This window comes from Quercus robur, chromosome 3 (genome assembly GCF_932294415.1).
Source record: "Quercus robur chromosome 3, dhQueRobu3.1, whole genome shotgun sequence".
NCBI lineage: Eukaryota > Viridiplantae > Streptophyta > Magnoliopsida > Fagales > Fagaceae > Quercus > Quercus robur.
Window position 1 is genome coordinate 51,440,312 of NC_065536.1, and position 12,875 is coordinate 51,453,186.

At 34.8% G+C, this 12,875-nt stretch overlaps 1 pseudogene; it reads left to right on the forward strand.

The window, feature by feature from the left end:
- The first annotated feature begins 1,897 nt into the window (after window positions 1-1,897).
- On the forward strand, window positions 1,898-3,563 carry LOC126719738 (uncharacterized; annotated as a pseudogene).
- The last annotated feature ends 9,312 nt before the right edge of the window (window positions 3,564-12,875 follow it).

The following is a 12,875-nucleotide window of genomic DNA, read 5'->3' on the forward strand; positions in this document are numbered from 1 at the left end:
TGACACTTAAAATTCCTGAGTATTTTAAAACATCAATTGTTGACTGCAATTTAAATAATATGAAACTAGTGATTGATCTGGAGGCCTAAAAAGGAATTGCAAAACAGAGTTCAATATCTTTCACCATTATCTTTTTCAGTTTCCAAGGATTGGAATGTGATTAAAATAAGGTTACTCTTTCATTTAATTACTAATTGAAAAGGCAGCCTTCAACCTTTCACAAAGATGTGGCAGCATCTTGATGCCGTCCTGGGTTGATTGATCCACACAGGACTCCAAATCATTTAGTGCACCGGGTTTGTTCTGTTGCTTAGCTGTCTCATACTTATCTTGGCAAACCATCAGCGATCTATTCAATTTTTCCTGCATCCAATAAAATAATATTTGAATAATCTTTATTAGTATTGAGAAATTTCTTCAGCAATGGCTAGGAAAAGAAAAATATTTTGTAAACTTAAATACATATAATGACTTAGCGGGCATGCTCATGCCCACACACAAAAACACATACTTATACTCATACATAAAACTTCAGCTTAATAAGTTCTAATGATGCCGTAAAATCACCAGTGAGCTACACGATCCACACTCGCTGAAACTAACAACCTGCAAGAAGAAAGAAGTGATCTCGCCAAGGGCACCAGTGTGGTGTTGGCCAAATACCCTCCGATGGTCAAGTTAGAATTGTTCTCAACTCTAGAGTGCTAGAGAGGGTAAATTATGCGTACCTTGATTTGTGAGGGTATTGGGACTTTTATAGTAGTAGGAGGTTGGCGATCTATTCAATTTTTCCTGCATCCAATAAAATAATATTTGAATAATCTTTATTAGTATTGAGAAATTTCTTCAGCAATGGCCAGGAAAAGAAAAATATTTTGTAAACTTAAATACATATAATGACTTAGCGGGCATGCTCATGCCCACACACAAAAACACATACTTATACTCATACATAAAACTTCAGCTTAATAAGTTCTAATGATGCCGTAAAATCACTAGTGAGCTACACGATCCACACTCGCTGAAACTAACAACCTGCAAGAAGAAAGAAGTGATCTCGCCAAGGGCACCAGTGTGGTGTTGGCCAAATACCCTCCGATGGTCAAGTTAGAATTGTTCTCAACTCTAGAGTGCTAGAGAGGGTAAATTATGCGTACCTTGATTTGTGAGGGTATTGGGGCTTTTATAGTAGTAGGAGGTTGGCCTCTCTTCCTTGACCTAGAAGTCTTTTCCTTATAGGACTCTACTTGAGCAATCCCAAACGTGATGGGCAAACATTTCCTTGTAAAGTGGGTTTTTCATTAAACGCGTATCTTCTAGAATTACCCTTGCACTAGTATTACGATCTCCTTTAGGATTCTTTCGGATTTCAAACGCGCGCCACAAGTATTTTAAGTTATGCCAGGCCCTGGGCTCTCCCTTATTGTCAGCCCATGGGCTCGGATCCGTCAGGCCCAACGTCATGCTATTTTTTACCCCTTCAAGTTCAAAAGGGAAAATTAGCAAGGCACACAAATGTTTACAATATATTTTAGAACATTCCCAAGAAGAAACACCAAATAGCTTAATTATTGTTTGTCTCACACTCGCTTGTAGAATATCTTAAAATGTCTTGGGACAAACTGAATTCTATCCAACAATTTTTTTTGATAAATAAATTCTATCCAACTATTAACAACTTTCTTTCCATTTCCATGCTTATAGTATTCTTGAACAGTAGTTCAATTTTGAGATTAATATCAACAACTCTAGAAGGTAGATGTGATTACATCTTTGTTGTAAAAGGAACCATTAGGCAAGCAAACTAAGACCTCTTATCAATTAACATTCCCTGAAATAGATTCCAAGGGTGCGAGACCATTAATACTGCCAGGTTTAAATATGGTGCAACCACTCAATGTCAGGAATTTGCAATGGAGGTAGTACCTATCCATTGTCACCTGGAGGTAGTACCTATCCATTGCAATTAAGTGGTTCACATAGGTGTCCCTTCCTTAATCCAAAATAAGTGATTATGCTGATTTTCTAATATAATGACCAATTTGCTTGTTAATTTTAAACAAAGGTTAATAAGAAATAGATAGATAGAAAATTTGTTCTGCTTGAGTAAATTCAAGCGTATGGAACACTAAGATTGTCCACAAAAAGGTGAACAAGAAGTTACTCGTGGCTGTTTAGGTGGCTGTCCACAAAAAGGTAAATTCAAGTGTTTAATGTGGCTGTTTTATGTCTATTTCAGTGGCAGAATTTGTCAAAATCTGTTATGGGGCTGTTTTAAGTATGTTTTAAGCTATTTAAGTGTGTGTAATTTTTCTTGAAGTTTGTCTATGTGGCTGTTTTATGTCTGTTTCAGTGGCAGAATTAGTCAAAATCTGTTATGGGGCTGTTTTAAGTATGTTTTAAGCTATTTAAGTGAGATAATTTCCTGTTCAATAATAATGATAAATTCCTAACACTGTTGTCTTCAAGGTTGTCTCTATGGGTCGCTTTCTTTTTAAAAAGTTGCTTTTTGACGACTCAGACGAGGATGAGATAATGAGGTGAGTTCTTAAGGGTTCAACTAAACAACGTAAACGTCGTCGGTGTATCGAACTTGATCGTTTGGCAGGTCATAAAAGACTTCTTGACTACTTTTCCGACACACTAGTGTATCCTCCTAATTTATTTCGGAGGAGATTTCAGATGAGTCGGAATCTTTTTCTCCGTATTCAGCATGAGGTAGAGGCATATGAATCTTACTTTATCCAAAAAAGAGATAATGCCCAAAAATGAGGTTTATCTTCTCTTCAAAAGATAACAGTTGCACTTAGGATGCTTGCGTATGGAGTTACAGCTGATTTTATGGATGAGTATGTGTGGATTGGAGTATCCACTGCAATGAAAAGTCTGAAAAAATTTTGTTAAAGCGGTGGTTGATATTTTCTCCAAGGAATACTTGAGGTCCCCAAACAACGAAGACATTGCTAGACTTTTAGCCAATGGGGAAAGACGTGGATTTCCAGGGATGCTAGAGAGCATTGATTGCATGCATTGGAAATGGAAAAATTGTCCGGTTGCATGGAAAGGTCAGTACTCTGGTCACATTCGTGAGCCAACCATTGTTTTGGAAGCAGTAGCATCATTTGATCTTTGGATATGGCATGCATTTTTTGGGTTACTTGGATCAAATAATGACATTAATGTATTAGAACGGTCTCCTATATTTTCTGAGCTCGAACAAGGACGTGCTCCTGCAGTTAATTACTCAATCAATGGTCATGAGTATACAATGGGATACTACCTTGCCGATGGCATATATCCAAAGTGGTCAACATTCGTTAAAACAATTCCATTTCCACAAGGACACAAAAACAAATTATTTGCAAAAGCCTAAGAGGCGAATAGGAAGGATGTAGAGCGTGCATTTGGAGTGCTTCAAGCAAGATTTGTAATTGTGCGTGGACCTGCAAGATTTTTCCATAGTGAAATGCTTCAAGACATCATGAAAGCGTGTAATTCTTCATAACATGATCATTGAGGATGAACGAGATGTAAATGAAGTGGTGGAATTAGATTATGAGTAAATTAATGACAATCCTACTATACAACTGTCACAGGAGAACACAAATACATTTACGGAGTTCATTGAAACCCATCAATGTATTCAAGACCATAAAAATCATTTTCAACTCCAATCAGACCTCATTGAGCATTTATGGCAATTACAAGGGGAGTTGTAGGAATTTAGTAAGTGTGTGAGTTATGCGTGTGGTGTTTTATTGTAATTTGATATATGTACGAATCTTCTAAAGACAACATTGATAGTTATGTATGTGGATTGCATCTATATATATGTATGTGGATTTTTGGCAGGTTGCATGTATATATATGTATGTGGATTTAGGTTGAGTATATTGATATTAAGCAGGTTGCATATGTATATATATATGTATGTGGATTTTTTAAGTTGGCAGGTTGAGTACATTGATATTTGGCAGGTTGCATATATATATATATATATATATATGTATGTATGTATGTATGTGGATTTTTAAAATTAGCAAGTTTGAGTAAATTGATATTTGGCAAGTTCTTTCTATAAAGAAAAATTGGCAGGTTCTATATGTGTGTGTGTGGATCATTAAAGTTGGCAGGTTGAATTTGACAGGTTCTATATGTGTGTGTGTGGATCAGAAAAATTGGCAGGTTCTATATGTATGTGTATGTATTTGGCAAGTTGTTTGGAATAGTTGTTGAATTTGACAAAAAAAAAAAAAAAAGTTTGTTGGAAAGAAATGATAAAGGCCAGGTAAAGATATTTGACAGGTTCTTTAAAAAAAAAAAAAAAAAAAAAAATTGGTAGGTTGTTTGGAATAGATGTTGAATTTGACAAAAAAATAAATAAAAAAAGTTTGCTGGAAAGAAATTATATAAAGGCCAAGAAAGAAATGTGACCGCTAGAATCAAAATCTCAGAATTATACTGTTGAAAAAAATTGGCTGTTGGAACTTGGAAAGCTGAGGAAAGAAATTGACAGTTGGAAAGAAGTGTGACTGTTGGAAACTTGGAATCACGCCAAAATCTGAAAAAAAAAAAATTGACAGTTGAAATAAATAATAAAGAAAGTTTAAAAAAAATAATATTTTAATAAAAATAGAAGTTTGGGATGTAGAGGTATTGTAAAATAGTATGGTATAAATGATAAAGTGATTTTTAGAATAGTAAAATAGAGTAGCATTGCAATTTTCCAATGCTAATGCCCTAATACACTTCACCATGTTCATTACATCAACATCATTCTCCAAAGGTTTTAAACCACCTACAAATGGCATAGTAGGCACTCTATACATAAATACATCATTTTCACCATACCCAAAAATTTTGGCCTTATTCCATATCTCAGCAAGTGACATTTCATTAGAATTATTATCTTCATATATTTTTATCTCCCCTCCTTCATATCTGTATGGATTATTCCTAATCTTCCCCCAATAGTAAAGGGTGATTGTGAAGTCAAAGTCATCCATCCCTACAACAAGAGCAAGGAATTTAACATTAAGAATAGACATAGCAAAGGGATGGATTATTTTTTAAAAGTTACTCTACAATTTCAATATAAATTAAACAATAAAATAAAGAATCATCATTTGAGCTGTAAAGTTATTTTTATGTATGCAGGCCATTTTGTTGGACACTTTAAGGGATAAGAATTGATCCAAATTAAATTTTGCGTCCTAAATCCTAATATTCACAACTAGTAATACTTAGACAAAACCAAATTAGATTTGCCAAGTTATATAGGTATTACTCGATCAAAACCAACATGTAATATTTTTTTTATTAAATTTAACAAGTACAAATTTGCCTCACGTGCACAATACATTTATACTCAACACAAAACCTGTGTTAACATTCACAACTAGTAACATTGGGATAATTATACACAGATAACACATTTACACAATAAAATTGATTTTGTCAAACAGAAAGTAAAACAAAAGAGAAGAAAAGTAAGAAGTAACGAGAGAAAAAACAGAGAGTTTAGAATGGCAAGCATGTATCAATAGGTTGATCTCATTTCTCCCTCAATAGCCCTGCTTTCCATAAAAGGCAAAAGATCTGTATTTCGGCATGGACCATTTAGGCCTGTTCTCTCAAGCAATTAATTTCTTCTCTGAGATTATTCGTGTTGAGGGAACGATTTTTCCTTTCTTGATTTCAACCCCATGTATTACTTGACGTGGCAGACTAACGCTTTGATTTTGCTAACTCTTTTTTTTATCCTTCACTTAGCTTATTCTGTATACAAAGAGCCTTTTGTTACTCACCTTTATTTATTGTGGCTAAAAGTAGTGATTGTATTTCTTATATCATCTTTATTATATCTGTCTGCCATAACTTACTCACAGCGGTTCTGTCTGCCATGGGTATGTGATTAAACTCTGGCGAACGAGGCATAGTTTGTGCACAAGCCGGACCAAAGTGAGTTACAATTGGACCGGTTTCGACTTCCTTACTCAGAACATTTGGGCCAAATATCGCAGGAGGCAGCCCAACACTGTAAAAAAGGCTCACTACAGACTTTATGTAAGATAGATTCGTGCCTTCTAGGAGAAGGACTTTAGTAATAGAAGTTCATGACTTCACGAGAAGAAATTTTAGTATAAGTGCTTAATATCTCTTGAGAAGTGTGGAGATAGTAAAATATATAGATGTTTTGTAGGATGTAGTATTTGTAATATGTATGATATATGGAAGTTTGAGAGATATGGAGGTTAAAGATAGTAAAAATATGAGATTATGGCCTGGTTTGGATAGCGTTGCGTTTCTGCGTTTTCCTTTTTTTTTTTTTTTTTTTTCACGCGTTTTTCCCACAAGCGGCTACTGTTCATGCAACAGTAGCCGCAACTTTTGACTGGTCAGCTATGAACAGTGCACGGATGCACTGTTCATGGACCCACAAATTTCATTTTTTATCAATTTTTTCATTAAAAATGGGTCCCACAGTACTATTCACACATTTAAAAATTATTTTGCTACAGTGTTTTCAGTTTTCAGTTTTCAGTTTCAGCAAAATAAGTTCTATCCAAACACACCCTATAACTACTGGAGAAGTTGTAGAGATTGTTTTCCAAGAGGAAAGATTTTGTAAGAGAAGAGTATGGAGATGTGTTTAGATATTTGGAGATAGGAGTAGTAAGATAGATGTATTTTCTGAATATGGAGAGTGAGTGAATGGAGGGGTAATGGTGTTGTAGTGTGTTTAGCAAAGCTGTTGAGATTTTCTACTGGAGGATGTATGAGGGCTTATAAAGGGCATTTATGAGCTAAGGGCTGAAGAGTTTGGTTCCTAATTTGGAAACTAAAAACTCAGAATTTCATTAAGAGCTTAAGAAGATTATTAGAGGGAGAGAGGAGTTTATGAGAGAGTTCTTCTCTATTTGTGTCCCCTTGAGGTGTTGATGAAGGGTTCTATTTATAGTTGAGTTTAAGGGAGTATTTTAGAAAAGAATATGAGCCAAAATCTGTCTCAATTAGCAATAAATTTTCAGTGAATCCATCTTAAGATTTAGCCAAAAATGGTATGTTTAGCTTTAAGATATTCTTACTATTTTGGGTAAGAGCTGCTAGGGAAAGAGCAGCAAAAAAGGAAAGTAGCAGCAGAAAAGAAAAGTATTTTGGTAAGAAAAAGATAATTTCTTTAGTTGGTTTTGGTTTTAACCAAATGTGGAAAATCAACAATGCTAAGGCTACTGGGTCAGCTGTTACATCTATTCTGAAAAAGTTGTCGCAACTATCAGGAAAAGTTGTGACAGCTATCATGAGACAGTTGTCATAGTTGTAATAAGACAGTTGTTGCTTGGGGCAGAAGCAGATGATGTCAGATGTCAAATGTTGAACATACTGCTGGAGTTATGTTGGAAATGTTTCATTTTTTGGGTGTTTCTATTTTTGGTCCAAGGTTCTATTACAACACGTTTTTAGTAAGTAATAGAATGATTGGTTGAAAGTTAATGAAGTTTTAGAGATTTAGTCAAGGTTTCATTGTGTTGTGACTTAATCTTGGTGAGCAAGAAGAGCATTTAATGCTTTGGTCTGACAACTGGCAGAGAAATATTAGGTTTGATTGTGGCAGACAGTAGCTGGATATTAGAGATATCATGAATATTATATGTATATGGAGATCAAGGATAGCCAATCAAATTAGACCATGTGTTTGAGTTGAATTTTAGCTGAAAGTAGTAATGTAGTTTATGTAGAATAATATAATGAAAATTTTAAATTTGTATAGGAACAGCTGGAGGTTGAATGAATAGCTATTTGTTCAGCATTTAGATGGCTGGAGATATTGAGTATTTGTCATATGATGAATATTAAGTTTTAGAAAAAGAGTAATGGAGAATTTTATCATTTTAAGTGCTATGTGATAAGAGATGCTTACCATATGTTACCTACTACACACGGACTCGTCAGAGTTCAGAGAGTTGGAGAAGACATGCCAAGTAACATGTTTCTTTTATTAACTTTAAACCACTGGAGCTTTACTAAACATACCTCTTGGCCCTCCAAACCACGAATTCCAAAGTTTCCCTAAAGAGACTCATGAACTTGGATCATAAGCCGAAGATGAGATGACATACCTTGGGTTTTATTGTCATTTTGTATGAATATGGGCTTTTGTTGGAGAAGCCTCTTGCCATGAATATGAGAGAGGTAATATGGGCCATGAGTTTCGATTTATTGCTTGAACCCAATTCATATGTTGATGTTGATGATGTCATGGGTTATGATCCAAATTGATGAAGAGGAAATGTGGACCATGAATCCGCCTTTTGAAGTAATGATCTCATGGGCCATGTGAGCCCAATCCATGAGATATAAGCTTATTTTGGGTTTTAAATAGATTTATCCAAAAAATCAATAATATGTTGATATGGTATGGGTTGCCAATGGTGTAGTGCCATGTGAGGCGAAAAAAAAGTCCTCAAAAATGGGTATTTAAGCTTGTGGTGGTGTGATGGAGTTAATGTTGAGGCTAAGGCTTTTATGGGTAAAAAGTTATTTGTGACTGATTAGGAAACATTTATGGGCTGTGAATATGTAGAAAAAGAAAAGGAATGTCTAAGGCTAAGACCTTGTTTGGGGGGAGAGAATGAAATGGAAAGGCATGAAAAGAATAATTTTAAAATATTCTTTCTTTCCCTTATTTGAGAGTTTTAATGGAGGGAATAGAAAGTTCATTCCCTTATTTGGGAGTTTGAGTGAGAGGGAATGGAATGGGTAGTAGGAAATACTCATTCCTCTCTATTTCCTTAAAACCTCAAATTTTCATTCTCCTCGAAATTAGGAGGAATGGGAGGGAATGAAATTAGATTTAATGAATTTTTTACTAAAACTCCCAAAATACCCCTATATATTTAACCATTTATTTTAAAATAAGGGTCTAATAGTAATATTGTAATAAAATGATTTAATTCCATTCATTCCATGTTATTCCCAAACAATATTACTTACATTCTATTCATTTTTAATAATTTTCATACCTTTATTTTAAAACATCAAATCAAGATTACTTAATTCCATTCCATTTCATTCATTTCCCTTACTTAAATACATTCTATTCCATTCAATTCCCTTCCCTTCTCTTATGATCATTCAATTCAATTCCATTTCATTTTCTTATTGAATGTTCAAATAGTGTGTAAAACACCTATAAACGTTTATACCCCAATTTACAAATTATTAACACAAGCTTATAATAAAAAAATATATGTGCGGAATATGAAAATAAGCTAAAACAGAATTGGTAAAACAATCTAAACCAAAATTAATCAAAACCACAGCAGTAATTAAAAGACAAAGATTAAGGGAAGAGAGATGCAAACACAAAGACAACACAACGACATGTTATTGAAAAAGAAATCGAAGTCCTCGGCGAAAAACCTCTCCGTCGCCCTCCAAGTGGTCAATAATCCACTAGAGAATAAAATTGGGATACATGAATAGCTGAAAACCCTCCAAACCTAATCTACCCAGTGCACCTAAGCCCTCCAAGCTTCTTGCTCCAACAGGGTTACGCTGAACCTTGTCTTCTCTAGCTTACTGGATCCCGCAATAGCTCATTGCATCAACTAAAATGAAATGGTCCCTTCTGAATTGCTTCCCAAGCACCAAATAACCTCTTCATAGATATGAGTATGGTGAGATAAGGATTTGGCTAATGTACCTCTCAAGGATGTAACAATGGAAATGGTGAGAGTAGAGGAATTTGGAGAATCAAAGGATGAAGATTGTGGATGAGTCAATCTTATTTTTCTCTAGGGTTTATCTCTTAAAATTCTCTCTGGAAAGCTTTCTACATTTCGTGGGTATAAGAGTATTTATAGTAGGGTGTGTATGGAATGCAAAGAGTTAGTTACAACCAAATAGGCTGTTCTGGTGACTCGAGCCTGTGACTGGAACGAGTCGCGAGTTTGAGTCGCGAGCTAACTGCCTTGCTAGACTGGAGGTTTTGTCCTGTAGTGCAACAACTGGCGTGACGCTTCAGCTCCCCCTACATGCTTCACACGTGTGCCATTCTAGCGACTTGCTAGTCGCGAGATCCAGTCGCGAGGATCTTCTTGATTGCACACTCTTGAGTTTTTCTTCACACTCTCTCACACACTACCCTTACATGATTCCCACCTAAATATAGGGTTTTTACATGTTGAATTACAAGCAAATTTGGTACGGAATAAAGCCAACAAAATGATTGAATAAATTCAACTTTACACTTATGAACTCCCAAACGAAGCCTAAGTGAGTGTGGGCTAAAGGGAATGATATATAAGCTTGGGGAGAGTTGAACCACAAACAAAGTGACAAGAAAGTCAGAAATTTTAGAGGGGTTTGATGTGTCTATTTTAAGGTGCTGGATTTTTTGAGAATATGGAATTTGATGTTTATGGGTAAGTCCATATGAGCATTTATGGACTAAAGACTAGTTTCTAAACTAAGAGACTGACTTATGGGCTGAAAATAACATGATGGGTGAAGAATTTCATGATAAGATTTGTTATCCTTCATGAGTTGATGGTATTTCCCTTTTATAGTAAAACTTACTGGATTGATTAGCAAAAGTCCAAAAACATAGGACTGCTAGGGGTAGGACAACAGACTTAATTATCCTAGGATTTGGCTTAAAATGGGATATTTGCTTTTGGGGTTGTTTTGCTTCTTTGGGCAATGTCACACACAGGTAAAAATCAGCATAATTTTGCATTAAATGCTAAGAATTCTGAGATTGTGTTCAGCCAATGAGATTAAGGCAGGTATTAAGGAGGAATCCCAGTGCTGCAACTGAGATTTGGACCCTAGGAAGTAGTATTCAACACCCTAAGCCAAGTGTCAAAGTTTAAGTCCACTTCAGAGGGTTCCGCTGGAGATCTCTTTATGCCCTCCAAACCACATATTTTCAAATTTTCCCCTTTAGGATTCATGGACTTGGTTCACGAACCAATTACATACATTTTTAATAATAAAATAAACTATTTGGTTGAGGATTTCTTGAGCTTGGAGGTCTTAGTTATGGCTTCCTTGAGTTGTGACCAAAACTTAGGGAAGAAGGGTATTTATTGCCCATTAGCCTTTTAGGTGTCAGCCTCTGGTATTGTTCATGTCAGAGTTGGCAATGGGACAGGTGGCCAGCTCTTAATTTGGTTTGGGAGCTTGGTTGCTTCTTAAGGTGACCTTCAGTAAAAAGCAGAACTGAATGGAGTTCTCTAGCGGGGTCAGTTTGCACACATGAGCTGTTTTGGCTGAGATTTCATGTTGGGCTTGGCCATGATAGCTGAGTATTTTGGTGGGCCTTTGACTTGGTGGTTCTCTCCACTTGTGCATATCCTTTTGCTTTCTCATTGTGAGTCCTACAAAATAGATAAAGCTACCATATATTGCCATGAATTTTTATTCCACATGGGCTTTAGTTGTTAATAGAAATAAAATGAATCCATGAGCTTTAATAAATATTTATGATAAGTTTTGGGTATTAGTTTTCATGAGCTTTAAATAACAACTTGTATAGTTTCTCATAATTTTTGCTACAGATTATTTTTGTAAATAATATTTTCTTTGGGCTTTTAAATAATGACCTCCAATATTTCTTGAGAATAATATTTACCATGGGTTTTAAATAGAGGCAATATCCATGGGTTTCAAATATGGTGACAACCACTATAGTGGAATAATGTGATATTCTCGTGGTTTTTTTTTATCATAATATGCTTGTAAGGTGAGTAATTGTCATGAGTTTTGGAAATAAATATTATGAATGTTGTGATGTAAGATAGATAGTGAACATGAGTTTATAATATGATATGAAATAAAAAAATGTCATGGGTCTAAGATAAATAATCATAACTTTCCATGGGCTTTTATAAGATGATTGCCATGGGTCTTGAGAATAGATAATTCATAAATTCCATAAGCTTGTAATATTATAGTAATAGGTTTAAGAATCTAAAGTATTGTTCATTATTGAACTTTTAAGTGAAATAATTATGATATAGTATTTTGCCAAGTATTAATAATATTGGGCTTTTGATAAAATAGTGCCAAGTAGTTAGTTTGGACTTTTAATAGTGCCAACGTAAGTTGGGTTTTTGATATTGCCAATAAGAATTTGGTTTTGATATTGCCAGCGAGAACTGGGCTTTGATATTGCCAATGAAGATTAAGCTTTGATGTTGCCAATGAAAATTGAGTTTTAAATATTGCCAGCGAGAACTGGGCTTTGATATTGCCAATGTAAATTGAGTTTTGGATAAATAAATTGCCATGGGTTTAAACCATGAGCTTTGATTATGGATTTGAATTTCATTGATAAAATTATTTTGCTATGGACTTGAATCATGGGCTTTTCAAATATTACCAAATATAAGTATTATTGGGCTTTAAATATAATAGGATGTGTGTACTGGGCTCATAGGGCTAGTTTTGGGCTTAGCTAAATAATAATAATAAAATTAGATAAAATATGAGTTTTTTGGGTTTTTTGTGATAGTTTATATCATGACCCAATTTTGATAATGAGATATAAAATATTTGTGAATAACATAACAATAGAGCAAAAAATATTTGGGAAAACCCAATAACTTATTAGTGGTATTTGAAAATAAATAGGTGGTACTTAAATAAAATTAGGTGTGAAAAAAATGGTACCCTAACATTCGTTAAACCCTTTTTTTCCCGAGGAAAAGTAGACCAATTGAAAAGCGACCTTTCTCTTAAGTCGAGGACACCCTTTATTCACATTTTTCCCCAGGAACACGTCGAAGAAAATGCAAAGCCCAATGTAACAGTCACCTCTGCATTAATGAGCTCTCCTTACCTAATGTTAGTTATATTAAATGCTGAAT